The sequence below is a fragment of the Oncorhynchus masou genome, chromosome 22, assembly GCF_036934945.1.
Source record: "Oncorhynchus masou masou isolate Uvic2021 chromosome 22, UVic_Omas_1.1, whole genome shotgun sequence".
Taxonomy (NCBI): Eukaryota; Metazoa; Chordata; class Actinopteri; order Salmoniformes; family Salmonidae; genus Oncorhynchus; species Oncorhynchus masou.
This window is the reverse complement of record NC_088233.1, coordinates 17,060,443-17,076,118: the sequence shown is the minus strand read 5'-3', so window position 1 is coordinate 17,076,118 and position 15,676 is coordinate 17,060,443.

The window sequence follows — 15,676 nt, the reverse complement described above, 5'->3', positions numbered from 1 at the left end:
CGACAGTATGTTCCAGATCCCACCAATATCCAGCAACTTTGCACAGCCATTGAAGAGGAGTGGGACAACATTTCACAGACCACAAACAACAGCCTGGTCAACTCCATTCGAAGGACGTGTTGCATTGCATGAGGCAAATGGGGGTCACACCAGATACTGACTGATTTTCTGATCCACACCCCTACCTTTTTATTAATGTTTCTGTGACCAACCGATATATCGGTATTCCCAGTCATGTGAAATTCATACAAAAGGGGCGATATGAACTGTAACGTTGCATGTTGCATTTATATTTATGTTCAGTGTATATCCCATTCAAAACCCTATTTTCCCTAGCCTGTAACCCTTAACCTAACCCTAACCCCAAATCCCTAACTCCAAACCAAACCCCTAACCCTAACCCTAACCCTAACCCTAACCCTAACCCTAACCCTTAACCTAACCCTAACCCCAAATCCCTAACTCCAAACCAAACCCCTAACCCTAACACTAACCCTAACCCTAACCCTTAACCTAACCCTAACCCCAAATCCCTAACTCCAAACCAAACCCTAATTCTAACACTAACCCTATTGCTAACCCTAAATCTAACCCCTAACATGCTGACAAAACCGACTCTGTGTGTGCGCATGTTGTCTATACCCACCAGATACGTTCACGGCACACTGATTAAAATACCAAAACAAACTGTGAACCAACTATATTCATTTTGGGACAGGTCAAAACACACATTAAACATTCATGGACATTTACCTAGTTTGCTGTTGCTAGCATTTTTTTCCTGAGAGATTTGGTTGTTATGTTATGTAAAATGCATATGGTACTTTTTTGGCTGGATCTTTGTATAATTTTTTATCCATTTTGAGTCATACAAAATTGCGCGTTCACTACTCCGACAACTAATCCACAGAAAAAGGGGAAACCGAGTTAGTTTTTAGTTTTCTATTATCAATATCTCCTCGTTCAACATTGATTTTCTTTGGTGGATTTTACATGGCGGGTGACAACCAACTTTAAGGTGCATTACCGCCACCAACTGGACTGGATTGTGGACCTTGTTTGTCTTTCAATCACCCACGTGGGTTAGTATGCTTGTAAAAAACAATTAGTAGATGGGAAAGGCTGGACTTGCAGCGTGTCAAACATCACAAATAGATCCAAGTTCTATTCCAAGTTCTATTTTAACGCCTGGCTACGCAAACACTCATTGACGCGTGCGAGCAGTTTGGATAAAATGATTGATAACATAGACAGTGGGGAGAACAAGTATTTGTTACATTGCCGATTTTACAGGTTTTCCCACTTACAAAGCATGTAGAGGTCTGTAGTTGTTATCATAGGTACACTTCAACTGTGAGAGACGGAATCTAAAACAAAAATCCAGAAAATCACATTGTATGATTTTTAAGTAATTAAATTGCATTTTAATTGCATAAAATAGCTTCCAATACTTTACTCAGCAAACTGGATGCAGTTTATCACAGTGCCATCCGTTTTGTTACTAAAGCACCTTATACCACCCACCACTGCGACCTGTATGCTCTAGTCGGCTGGCCCTCGCTACATATTCGCCGCCAGACCCACTGGCTCCAGGTCATCTACAAGTCCATGCTAGGTAAAGCTCCGCCTTATCTCAGTTCACTGGTCACGATGGCAACACCCACCCATAGTACGCGCTCCAGCAGGTGTATCTCACTGCTCATCCCTAAAGCGAACACCTCATTTGGCCGCCTTTCATTCCAGTTCTCTGCTGCCTGTGACTGGAACGAATTGCAAAAATCGCTGAAGTTGGAGACTTTTATCTCCCTCACCAACTTCAAACATCTGCTATCTGAGCAGCTAACCGATCGCTGCAGCTGTACATAGACTATCGGTAAATAGCCCACCCAATTTTACCTACCTCATCCCCATACTGTTTATATTTATTTACTTTTCTGCTCTTTTGCACACCAGTATCTCTACCTGTACATGACCATCTAATCATTTATCACTCCAGTGTTAATCTGCAAAATTTTAATTATTCGCCTACCTCCTCATGCCATTTGCACACAATGTACATAGACTCTCTTTTTTTCTTTTTTCCTACTGTGTTATTGACTTGTTAATTGTTTACTCCATGTGTAACTCTGTGTTGTCTGTTCACACTGCTATGCTTTATCTTGGCCAGGTCGCAGTTGTAAATGAGAACTTGTTCTCAACTAGCCTACCTGGTTAAATAAAGGTGAAATAAATAAATAAATAAAACAAAAAGGTGCCACAAAGCTTTACCAGGTTAAAAAGTATCTCATTGCCAATTAAAGTCATTTCAATTCCTAATCATGGCCAGTATACTGTTTGTTCACAAACCTTAAAAGGTGAAAGTGTTGCCACACTATGCTATATCAATAAAAGATGATGATTGGGGTCAGAGAGTCAGATGACATGTTAAAATTATGGTTTTATACTCTCCTGACTACAGTAATATCATCATAATTATGGTCACAGCTCAGTATGCGTTCACTGTGAATAGCAATTCAAGCAGTGTATTTGTTTTAAACAACTCTCATTGCTGTGAAGAATGTATGAGTGTCTGTTGTCAGAGTTGACAACAGGAACATAAAGGGCATCTAGAGACGTGACTTTGCATTTAATGAATTTCAGGGGAAATGACAAAGAAACCGATCAATATACCTTAAAACTAAATGCCAGTAAGTGTTAGTTTGAAATAGGTGTTTTACCTAATTGCCACTAGAGCCAGAATGACCTCAGCCTTTCCATTCAGTGGGAACAGTCAGCCACTGGGACTCCAGAGAGTGGTGTGGAATAATGGAAATCAAAGAACACATCTCAAATAGGAAAAAAGTACTTGAGTATTTGGAGACTTTATCATTACTTCCCAGGCTTGCTGTTGTTGTCTATAAACACAAACAATACATTTGCATGTATAATGCAGGATATTTTGGGCTCAGGCTGTGAGTGGAATATCTGGGTAGAAAACATGTTTTCTCTGGGACAGTGTGACCACTCATCTTCTTCCCCAACATCTCTGCATGACAACATCACCGCAATCTCCATCACTTGCAATGTGTCCACCCAGGAACTGAGGCTAAGACATAATGATCTTATATTGTCTGTCTGAAAGGTGGCTGTCGGTATTCCTCGTCTTGCAACAGAATACAGACTGATTAGCTCCTCCATTATTCCACCAAGTCTCAATTTCACAATTATTATATCACTATCCAAAATGGGCTCATTTTCTACACTCGCAGCTGCAAGCCTATTTCACCAGCAAGAACATCAAGGCCACAATCAAGGCAATTTATGAAGTTAATATGGCACCTCCTCATCTCAAAGGGAGTTATAATGAAGATTGAGGGAACAGTTATTGATTGAAATAAACCATTTATCTCATTCCCTTTTCTTTTTTTTTTGGTGAGGGGGAATTGTCTCATTTTGAATATGATGGAGTCTACTGCTTCGAGTATGTAATGGTGGTGTAAATCAACAAAGCATTACAAAGTGCTTTTTTGGATCGTGAACTTTCATTAACTCATCCCTTGATGGAAATTACAGGAAAGTATTCATACAGAAAAAAGTATTGTTACATTATCTTTACCAGGTAAACATTATCTCTGAAATGTTGATACATTATCTTTACCGGGTAAACATTATCTCTGAAATGTTGATGCATTTTCTTTACCGGGTACACATTATCTCTGTAATGTTGATGCATTTTCTTTACCGGGTAAACATTATCTCTGTAATGTTGATGCATTTTCTTTACCGGGTACACATTATCTCCGTAATGTTGATGCATTATCTTTACCAGGTACACATTATCTCTGAAATGTTGATGCATTTTCTTTACCGGGTACACATTATCTCTGTAATGTTGATGCATTTTCTTTGCCAGGTACACATTATCTCTGAAATGTTGATGCATTTTCTTTACCGGGTAAACATTATCTCTGTAATGTTGATGCATTTTCTTTACCGGGTACACATTATCTCTGTAATGTTGATGCATTTTCTTTGCCAGGTACACATTATCTCTGTAATGTTGATGCATTTTCTTTGCCGGGTACACATTATCTCTGTATTGTTGATGCATTTTCTTTGCCAGGTACACATTATCTCTGTAGTGTTGATGCATTTTCTTTACCAGGTAAACATTATCTCTGAAATGTTGATACATTATCTTTACCTGGTAAACATTATCTCTGACATGATGCATTTTCTTTACCAGGTACACGTTATCTCTGTAATGTTGATGCATTTTCTTTACCAGGTACACATTATCTCTGTAATGTTGATACATTATCTTTACCAGGCACACATAATCTCTGTAATGTTGATGCATTTTCTTTACCAGGTACACATTATCTCTGTAATGTTGATGCATTTTCTTTACCAGGTATACATTATCTCTGTAATGTTGATGCATTATCTTTATCAGGTAAACATTATCTCTGAAATGTTGATACATTTTCTTTACCGGGTACACATTATCTCTGTAATGTTGATGCATTTTCATAAACATTATCTTTATAATGATGTGGTTTACCCACATCATATGCCGTGGTGTAAAGTACTTAAGTAAAAAATACTTTAAAGTACTACTTAAGTAGTTTTTTGGGGTATCTGTACTTTACTTTACTGTACTTTACTTTATATTTTTGTCAACTTTTACCATTACTTCACTACATTCCCAAAGAAAATAATGCACTTTTTACTCCATACATTTTCCCCGAAACCCAAAAGTACTTGTTACATTTTGACAGGAAAATGGTCCAATTCACACACTTATCAAGTGAACATCCCTGGTCATCTCTACTGCCTCTGATCTGGCAGACTCACTAAACACAAATGCTTTGTTTGTAAATTATGTCTGAGGGTTGGAGTGTGCCCGATAGCTATCCGTCAATAAAAAATACAAATTGTGTCATCTGGTTTGCATAAGGAACTTGAAAGGATTTATGATAGTTTTGATACTTAAGTATATTCAAAACCAAATACTTTTATACTTTCACTCAAGTAGTATTTTATTGGGTAACTTTCACTTTTACTTGAGTCGTTTCTATAAAGGTATCTTTACTTTTACTCAAGTATGACAATTGAGTGCTTTTCCCACCACTGATCATATGTATATACTATATTCTAGTCATGGCTCATCCCATAACTATTGCTGTACACACCTTTTCTATTCATATACTGTCCATACTGTGTATACACACCATCATATGCACATATATTTATATTCCAGACTCTGACATCGCTCGTTCTAGTATTTCTTGATTTCTTTCTGTTACATTTTTTGGGAGTTTTCTGCGAATTATTTTGTAATGTTCGGTATTACTGCAATGGTGGAGCATGATGTCACGTCTGGTCAAGGTGGGTGGAATCAGGGGCAGAGAGCAGAAATGCGAATAATAAAGTTTATTCTCCGGTGTACAAACAACAGGCAACCCAAAAGCAAGACAGGGTGAAAAACTCCAAAACAGGGAAAAGATATAACCGGGAGAAAAACAAACAGCAAACACCGACAGACAAAACGAAATGACAAAATAACAATCCCGCACAAAACACAAGGGCGGGGCAACCTACATAAATACAGATACTAATTAACTAAACAACACACAGGTGAAACCAATTAGACAAAACCAACAGATACACGAAAAAAGGATCAGTAGTGGCTAATAGGACGGTGACGACGACCGCCGAGCGCCACCCGAATGGGCAGAAGAGCCAACTTCGGCGGAAGTCGTGACACATGAAGCATAAGCATTCCACTGCACCTGCGATAACATCTGCAAAATATGTATACATGATTAACATGACCAATACAATTTTATTTTATTATTTTTAATCAAACATTATCTCTGTAATATGCACTTGATAAAATTAATTCCGAAGACAAAATAAACAAAATGTTGTATCATTGATACATGTATGGAGGAAGACTCTCTCCTGGTTCATCCATCCCACTCTTCTCCACATGTTCCCCAATGAGTCCCACACCAGCGTGTCTGAGGCTCTAAGCAAACACCCACCAGATGGAGGCTGGCTGCATGCACTCCTCATAGCCAAGCATTTGTTTGCCCAGCCTCTTTACCAAAATGACAATCCTCTACAGAGAGTCTGTTAGACACAAGTTGGGATGTAGGCATGTGGAAGCACCAGTCTGGTATGTAATGATCCACTCAGTACATTAATTGTTCTAAACACACACACAAGCTCTCACAGTCACACTGCAGAATTATACGTTTTTGCACTTTTGTCCAAACATCAAATTTCGAAGTTGCTCCAAATGTCAAATTTCGAAGTGCTTTTTACACCCTGGGTTGTTCCTGCTCCATTCTCTCACACACACACACACACACACACACACACACACACACACACACACACACACACACACACACACACACACACACACACACACACACACACACACACACACACACACACACACACACACACACACACACACACACACACACACCCATTTCCTGTTACAAGGATTCATACAACATGACTCTGCTTACAGCTGATGCTTTCCAATTCACTTAGAGCATATCTAAACCAACCATCTGTGTATGTTTGTGGGAGAGTATTTATGTGTTGTGTGTGAGTTCTATACAGAGCAAGAGAGATGTCAGAGAGGGGAGGAAGGGGACAAGGGAGAGATGGAGAGAGTGCATTAGTAGGGCATTTCACCCTAATGCATTTGGTAATGATAACATTTGAAACTACTGCTCAATGCACTTGCAGTGTTTATGAGAAAGAGGAGGAGAGAGAGAGAGAGAACTGGTCATTTAATTGAGAGTGGAAAAGTGTGGCAGTGATACAGAGCTTTGTTAGTCGATTGACAAAAGAGAGCGAACATATTACACAACCATACAAGCTTAAGGGTTAAAGGAGAATTTTCCTATTTCTGAAGTAAATAAAAAAAACATATATGTAAATGTCTACAACATCTAAAGACCTACATCACTATACTGAGAGCTTTTCCTTCTTTAAAGTACATATTTGGGTGTTTTTTTAAAGCTTTTGTTCATTTCTTTTGAGTGCCCTGATACTGCACAACGAGCAATGGGGAATCGAATCGTGGCTGGTGTAAGTTTCTCAAAGCCAAGACAAATCACATAGTGTCTGGACCATTCTAGGCCGAGTGGCGCATTGGTCTAAGGCACTGCATCTCAGTACTAGAGACATCATTACAGACCCTGGTTCGATTCCAGGCTGTATTAAAACCAGCCATGATTGGGAGTCCGATAGGGCTGCTCACAATTGGCCCAGCGTCATCCAGATTAGGGTTTGGCTGGGGTAAGCCGTCATTGTAAATAAGAATTTGTTCTTAACTGACTTGCCAAGTTAAATAAAGGTAAAATTAAAAAAATACATTTACATCAAAAATAAATGATTTACTTAGTGTTAGTGTTAAACAATGTAGTTTAGGCATTCATTACAAATTGTTAAGTTAAGGGTTAAAACAAAACAACTAGGGCCTCCCGAGTGGAGCTAGAGGCAGTGCTAGAGGCATCACTACAGATCCTGGTTAGATTCCAGGCTGTATCAAAACCGGCCGTGATTGGGAGTTCCATAGGGAGGCGCGCAATGGGCCCAGCGTCGTCTGGTTTAGGGGAGGGTTTCGCCAAGGGAGATTTACTTGGCTCATTGCGCTCTAGTGACTCTTTGTGGCGGGCTGGGCACCTGCAGGCTGACCTTGGTCGTCAGCCTGTTTCCTCCAACACATTGGTGTGGCTGGCTTCCGTGTTAAATGGGCGGTGTGTTAAAATGCACTGTTTGGTGTGTTATGTTTCGGAGGACGCATGACTTGACCTTCACCTCCCGAGCCGGTTGCAGCGACGAGACAAAATCGATATTGGGGAGAAAAAAGGGGTAAAAAAATCAAGTACATGCAACATTCAGATCCGGAGTCCGGGCTGGGATTACACCCATCCGCCACCCATGTCCACAACTCCCTAGCAAAACCCAAGTCTACTTGATGGTAAGAAGATGGCGCCGGAGGGTAGGCCTACCATCTTATTGGATCTTAACCAGCCGTGCTATTTTTTTTGTTTTTTTGCGTTGTTTGTAACTTGTTTTGTACATAATGTTGCTGCTACCGTCTCTTATGACTCACTTCAAATTGGATGAGGTGCTCTTCTTCAATGAGTCAGATGCGAGGGATATACTAAGGACACCTGGACAGGCCCAGATCCCCATGATTCGCTGAAAAGGGAAACGTAGGTAATAGATCAGGATGCCTTGTGAGGATCAGGCGACAGGTGGCTAATTTGCCCTTGCCTTCCGAACTGCTAGCTAATTTTCAATTGCTGTAAAATAAATGGGATGAACCAAAAGCACGTATATCCTTCCAACGGGACATTAGAAACTGTAATATCTTATGTTTCACTGAGTCGTGGCTGAACAAAGACATTAATAACATACAGCTGGTGGGTTATACACCCTATCGGCAGTACAGAACAGCAGCCTCTGGTAAGACACGGGGCGGGGGCCTATGCATATTTGTAAACAATAGCTGGTGCACGATATCTAAGGAAGTCTCAGAGTATCTCATGATAAGCTGTAGACAACACTATCTAACTAGAGAGTTCTAATCTATATTTCTCGTAGCTGTCTACATACCACCACATAACGAAGCTGGCAGTAAAACAGCACTTAATGAGCTGTATTCCACCAAAATCAAACAGGAAAACGCTCATCCAGAGGCGACGTTCCTAGTGGCTGGGGACTTTAATGTAGGGAAATTTAAATACGTTTTGCCTAATTTCTATCAGCATGGTAAATGTGCAACCAGAGGGAAAGAAATTCTAGACCACTTTTACTCCATACACAGAGACGTGTACAAAGCTCTCCCTCGCCCCCATTTGGCAAATCTGACCATAATTCTATCATCCTGATTCCTGCTCTGAAGCAGATGCTAAGCTACAGGACTGTTTTGCTAGGACCGACTGGAATACGATCCAGGATTCCTACGATGGCATTGAGGAGTACACCACATCAGTCACTGGCTTCATCAATAAGCGCATTGTGGACATTGTCCGCACAGTGACATACTCCAACCAGATACCATTGATTACAGGCAACATTCGCACTGAGCTAAAGGGTAGAGTTGCCACTTTCAAGGAGCGGGTCTCTCACCTGGAAGCTTTCAAGAAATCTCGCTAATCCCTCAGACGAACCGTCAAACAGGCAAAGCGTCAAAACAGGACTAAGATCGAATCGTACTACACCATCTCCGAGACTCTTTGAATGTTGCAGGGCTTGCAAACTTTCACAGACTACAAAGGGAAGACAGCCAATAGCTGCCCAGTGACACAAGCTAAATAACGTCTGTGTTCGCTTCGAGGCAAGTAACACTGAAACACGCATGAGAGCATCAGCTGTTCCGGACGACTGCGTGATCACGCTCTCCTCAGCCGATGTGAGTAAGACCTTTAAACAGGTCAACATTCACAAGGCCGCAGGGCCAGACGGAATGCCAGGACGTGTACTCCGAGCATGCGCTGACCAACTAGCAGGTGTCTTCACTGACATTTTTAACCTCTCTCTGTCAGAGTCTGTAATACCAACATGTTTCAAGCAGACCACCCTATGCCCAAGAACACTAACCCGTAACCCGGCAAAAGGACTACCGACCCATAGCACTCACGTCTGTAGCCATGAAATGCTTTGAAATGCTTTTCATGGCTCACATCAACACCATTATCACAGAAACACTAGACCCACTTTAATTTGCATACCACACCAACAGATCCACAGATGATGCAATCTCTGTTGCACTCCACACTGCCCTTTCCACCTGGACAATAGGAACACTTATGTGAGATTGCTATTCATTGACTGCAGCTCAGCGTTCAACACCATAGTTCCCTCAAATCTCATCACTAAGGTAAGGACCCTGGCACTAAACACCTCCCTCTGCAACTGGATCCTGGACTTCCTGACGGGCCCAGGTGGTAAGGGTAGGCAACAACACAACTGCCACACTGATCCTCAACACTGGGACCCCTCTGGGGTGTGTGCTCAGTCCCCTCCTGTACTCCCTGTTCACTCATGACTGCACGGCCAGGCACGACTCCAACATCATCATTAAGTTTGCAGACGACACAACAGTGGTAGGCCTGATCACCGACAACGATGAGACAGCCTATAGGGAGGAGGTCTTAGACCTGACAGTGTGGTACCAGGACAACAACCTCTCCCTCAATGTGATCGAGACAAAGGAGATGATTGTGGACTACAGGAAAAGGAAGACCGAGCACACCCACATGGGGCTGTAGTGAAGCAGGTTGAGAGCTTCAAGTTCCTTGGCATCCACATCCCCAACAAACTAACATGGTCCAAGCACACCAAGACAGTTGTGATGAGGGCACGACAAAACCTATTCACCCTCAGGAGACTGAAAAGATTTGGCATAGGTCCTCATATCCTCAAAAGGTTCTACAGCTGCACCATTGAGAACATCCTGATGGGTTGCATCACTGCCTGGTATGGCAACTGCTCGGCCTCTACACCAAGCCATAAGACTCCTGAACAGCTAATCAAATGGCTACACAGACGTTTTGCATTGTCCACCCCCCCACCCACTGCTGCTACTCTCTGTTATGATCTATGCATAATCACTTTAACAACCCTACCTACATGTACATAATTACCTCGACACTGGTGCCCCCCGCACATTGTCTCTGTACCGGTACCCCCTGTATTTAGCCCCACTACTGTTATTTACTGCTGCTCTTTAATTATTTGGTATTCTTCTCTCTTACTTTTTTTTGGGATTTTCTTGAAAATGCATTGTTGTTAAGGGCTTGTAAGGTTTCACTGTAAGGTCTACACCTGTTGTATTCGGAGCATGTACCAAATAACGTATGATTTGATTTAAGAGTGCTTACTGTTGCGCCTAGTGGCCAGTTTTAAATACATTTCCCGACGTCCTCAAGACATGGACAGACGTGCAATTTCGAAGTCAATCTTGAATGAACTGGCTGTTTAAACAATGATAAGTAGCAGTAACCAGCCCTGAGTGCCTGATCACGCCACTGTGAACCAGTGGGAGTTGTTCTGGCCTGATAAGCCTAAGTCTCCTGCAGCTTGGGAGCACAGTCAGCACATTGATGGTTGTTGTAAGCAGCTGAACACGGTTCGTCTGAAAGCGCCTCTCAGGTAGTGCCAACAGGCATTACTCATGTGATTGGTGATAACTCCACCTTGGTTGATGGCTGAGTGTCTTTGCAGCACCTGGTTGGGTAAATACTGTGCTCTGGCAGCTTTGGCCAGCATGATCACAGTCTGAGGCTTCTGCCCGGCTGTGACAAGGCTAAACCAAAAACAACTTCCAAAGTAATAAGTAATACAATTTAAAGGACCTTTCCAAAAAAAGAACTTGGGGATACTTCCTATTTGTAAAGGGAAATTTCCCATTCCCTGGAGTAATTGTCATCACTTTTCAAAGAAGATCTTTCTGTAATTCTATAGCCGGTGGGAGGTATTCAGTGAAATTCGAAGTTGAGACAGATAGCATGCTTCGTGATTCAGCTGCGTTGTCTGTGTTTTTGTAGTGACGCTACATTTCAACACTGCTATGAGTATCTTCTCCTAATCCAGCAGGTTCCCAGCTTAGAAACCAATAGGGCAATTAAATTCTCTCTTTATCTTAAGAATTGCAGTAAGCTTCTATGGAAATCCCACAGGCTCACTTTGAAAATGTCTGGTATGGTTTAATCCTCTTTGCAGTGTGTGTGTTTGTGTGCATGTGTGTGTGTATGTGTGTCTGTGCGTGTGTGCGTCGTACAAACGACTGTTGTACAAGTACGGTCACACACATACACACACACACACACATGCACTCACATACACACACACACATCCCGAAATGAATAAATACTTTTGAAGTTGACACTGAACATCCTTATACTTTGATGAAGTTTGCTGGAAGACTTGTAGAAAGGTTGGATGAAAGGAGTTGCAGTTCACGGACTCATGTTAATTAATCAACCTCATCGTATTTCTCTTTTTTTATTACTGAAGAGACAGACATTGAATGTGGGATTGATCCCTTTCTCTGGCAATGGGCCACCCTGGCAGGAGATGCTGAGCAGTAAGTCAACATCTGCCTGGCTCCACCTTTCCCTCTCTGGGATGACATAGCGCTCCTTTAGTGGAGAGAAGGAGAGAAAGTGTGCTTTTATCAATGGACAGAGTAACATCCTATGTCATTATCACCACCACTTTAATCATCAACAACACCTTTAGTATCCTCACTAGTGTAGTCCTTGATAAACTGTGGGAATTGGAAAAGAGCTGAAAGACATATTCCTCACTTAAACTCCATGATCATGATGTATCCATTTGTATGCATTAGGAGGACTGCTTATTAATGAATGTTAATGCTTCATGCTGGGAGAGCTCAGTTTATATGGACTCTTAGTCATAAAACATTTATTATAAAACATAGTACAGACAAAGAGCTGAGCAAAGGAAAGGGGAACTGTAACGACTGTTGTCTTCGTCTGAGGAGGAGTAGGAAGGATCGGACCAATATGCAGCGTGGTAACTTTCCATGTTCATATTTATTATAACTCAGAACACTAAGAACAAAATAACAAAAATAGACCAACACGATACAGTTCTGTCTCGTGCAGACACAGAGACAGAAAACAACTACCCACAAATCATAGTGGGAAAACAGGCTGCCTAAGTATGGTTCTCAATCAGAGACAACGATTTTCAGCTGCCTCTGATTCGGAACCATACCAGGCCAAACACATAGAAATACAAACATAGAACAAAACAGAGACATAAAAAAAGGAACTAAGGTCAGGATGTGACAGTACCCCCACCTCCAAAGGTGCGGACTCCGGCCGCAAAACCTAAACCCATAGGGGAGGGTCTGGGTGGGCATCTGTCCGCGGGGGCGGCTCTGGCGTAGGACGTGGACCCCACTCCACCTTAGTCTGGGCCCACTTAGGTGGCGCCTTTGGAGGGGCGACCCTCGCCGCCAACCCCGGACTGGGGACCCTTTCAGCGGGCCCCGAATAGACGGGAGACTCTGGCAGCGGCGGAGTGAATGGCGATTCTGGCAGCGCCGGAGTGAAGGGCGACTCTGGCAGCGCCGGAGTGAAGGGCGACTCTGGCAGCGCCGGAGTGAAGGGCGACTCTGGCAGCGCCGGAGTGAAGGGCGACTCTGGCAGCGCCGGAGTGAAGGGCGACTCTGGCAGCGCCGGAGTGAAGGGCGGCTCTGGCATCTCCTGACTGACGGGCGGCTCGGGCAGCACACCGCCATGCAATCTCCATAGACAAACATTGTCAGAAGAATGGCCTTACTGAAGAGCTCAGTGACTTTCAACGTGGCACCGTCATAGGTCAACTTTAAATGCTGTTATTGTGAAGTGGAAACGTCTCAGCTGCGAAGTCGTAACGACTCAGCTGCGAAGTCGTAAGTCACACAAGCTCACAGAACGGGAACGCCAAGTGCTGAAACGCTTAGCTGAAGTGGTTGCAATACTTACTACCAAATTCCAAACGGTCTCTGGAAGCAACGTCAGCACAATAACTGTTTGTCGGGAGCTTCATGAAATGAGGGGTTTCCATGGCCGAGCAGCTGCACACAAGCCTAAGATCACCATGCGCAATGCCAAGCATCAGCTGGAGTGGTGTAAAGCTCGCTGCCATTGGACTCAAGCTTGTGCAAACTGTCATCAAGGCAAAGTGTGGCTATTTGAAGAATCTCAAATATAAATATATTTTGATTTGTTTGACACTTTTTGGGATACTACATGATTTCATACATGCTATTTCATAGTTGTGCTGTCTTCAGTATTATTCGACAATGTAGAAAATAGTAAAAATAAAGAAAAACCCTTGACTCAGTAGGTGTTCTAAAACCGTTGACCTGTACGGTGTCAGCAACCACAGCTTATCAAGTCACTGAAACCCTTAACAATCAGTTGTGGTCAGTTTTGGAATGGGTGAAACGGGTCCTGAACATCTCTAAAAACGAAGAGCATTGCATTTGGCACACATCATTCCCTAAGCTCTAGACCGAGTTAGGCTGCAGCTGGCCCAGAACACATTGGCACGTCTTGCTCTTCATTGTAATCAGAGGGCTGATATAAATACTATGCATGCCTGTCTCTCTTGACTAAGAGTTGTGGAGAGAGACTGTACCACTTCTTTTTTTTTTAAATTTAATTTTACCCCTTTTTCTCCCCAATTTCGTGGTACCCAATTGTTTTAGTAGCTACTATCTTGTCTCATTGCTACAACTCCCGTACGGGCTCTGGAGAGGTTGAAAGTCATGCGTCCCCGATACACAACCCAACCAAGCCGCACTGCTTCTTAACACAGCACGCATCCAACCCGGAAGCCAGCCGCACCAATGTGTCAGAGGAAACACTGTTCACCTGGCAACCTTGGTTAGCGTGCACTGCGCCCGGCCCGCCACAGGAGTCGCTGGTGCACGATGAGACAAGGATATCCCTACCGGCCAAGCCCTTCCTAACCCGGACGACACTAGGCCAATTGTGCGTCACCCCACGGACCTCCCGGTCGCGGCCGGTTGCAACAGAGCCTGGGCGTGAACCCAGGGTCTCTGATGGCACAGCTGGCACTGCAGTACAGCGCCCTTAAACCATTGCACCACCCGGGAGGCCCACTTCTTCTTTTAATGAGAAACATTGTGTTTAAAATTCCAAGATGTTTGCATAATCAACTAACACACAGCTCCGACACACACTTACCCCACCAGACATGCCACCAGGGGTCTTTTCACAGTCCCTATATCCAGAACAAATTCAAGAAAACGTAGAGTGTTATATAGAGCCATTATTGCATGGAACTCCCTTCCATCTCATGTTGCTCAAATGAACAGCAAACCTGGTTTAAAAAAAACAGATAAAGCAACACCACACTGCACAACGCCTCTCCTCTATTTGACCTAGATATTTTATGTGTATCGATATGTAGGCTATGTGTGCAGTTTTTACATTCATGTAGTTCTACCCTTAAGATGTTCTTGTCTATTAATGTTCTGTATTATGTCATGTATCATGTTTTAAGTGGACCACAGGAAGAGTAGCTATCACATCAAACATTGAATACTGAAATGAGGCTGTGATACCTTGTTGCTCATTTCAGCTCCATTCCCACTACCTGAGACTAAGAGACAAAGAACAGAGACACACACAGCCAGCTGTGTGAACAGTTACCTAACAGAGCCAGATGTGTGAACAGTTACATAACAAAGCCAGCTGTGTGATCAGTTACCTAACAGAGCCAGCTGTGTGAACAGTTACCTAACAGAGCCAGCTGTGTGAACAGTTACCTAACAAAGCCAGCTGGGTGATCAGCTACCTAATAGAGCCAGCTGGGTGATCAGTTACCTAACAGAGCCAGCTGGGTGAACAGTTACCTAACAGAGCCAGCTGGGTGATCAGTTACCTAACAGAGCCAGCTGTGTGAACAGTTACCTAACAGAGCCAGCTGGGTGATCAGTTACCTAACAGAGCCAGCTGTGTGAACTGTTACCTAACAAAGCCAGCTGTGTGAACAGTTTCCTAACAGAGCCAGCTGTGTGAACAGTTACCTAACAGAGCCAGCTGTGTGAACAGTTACCTAACAGAGCCAGCTGTGTGAACAGTTACCTAACAGAAGGGCTAACAGGCCGGGA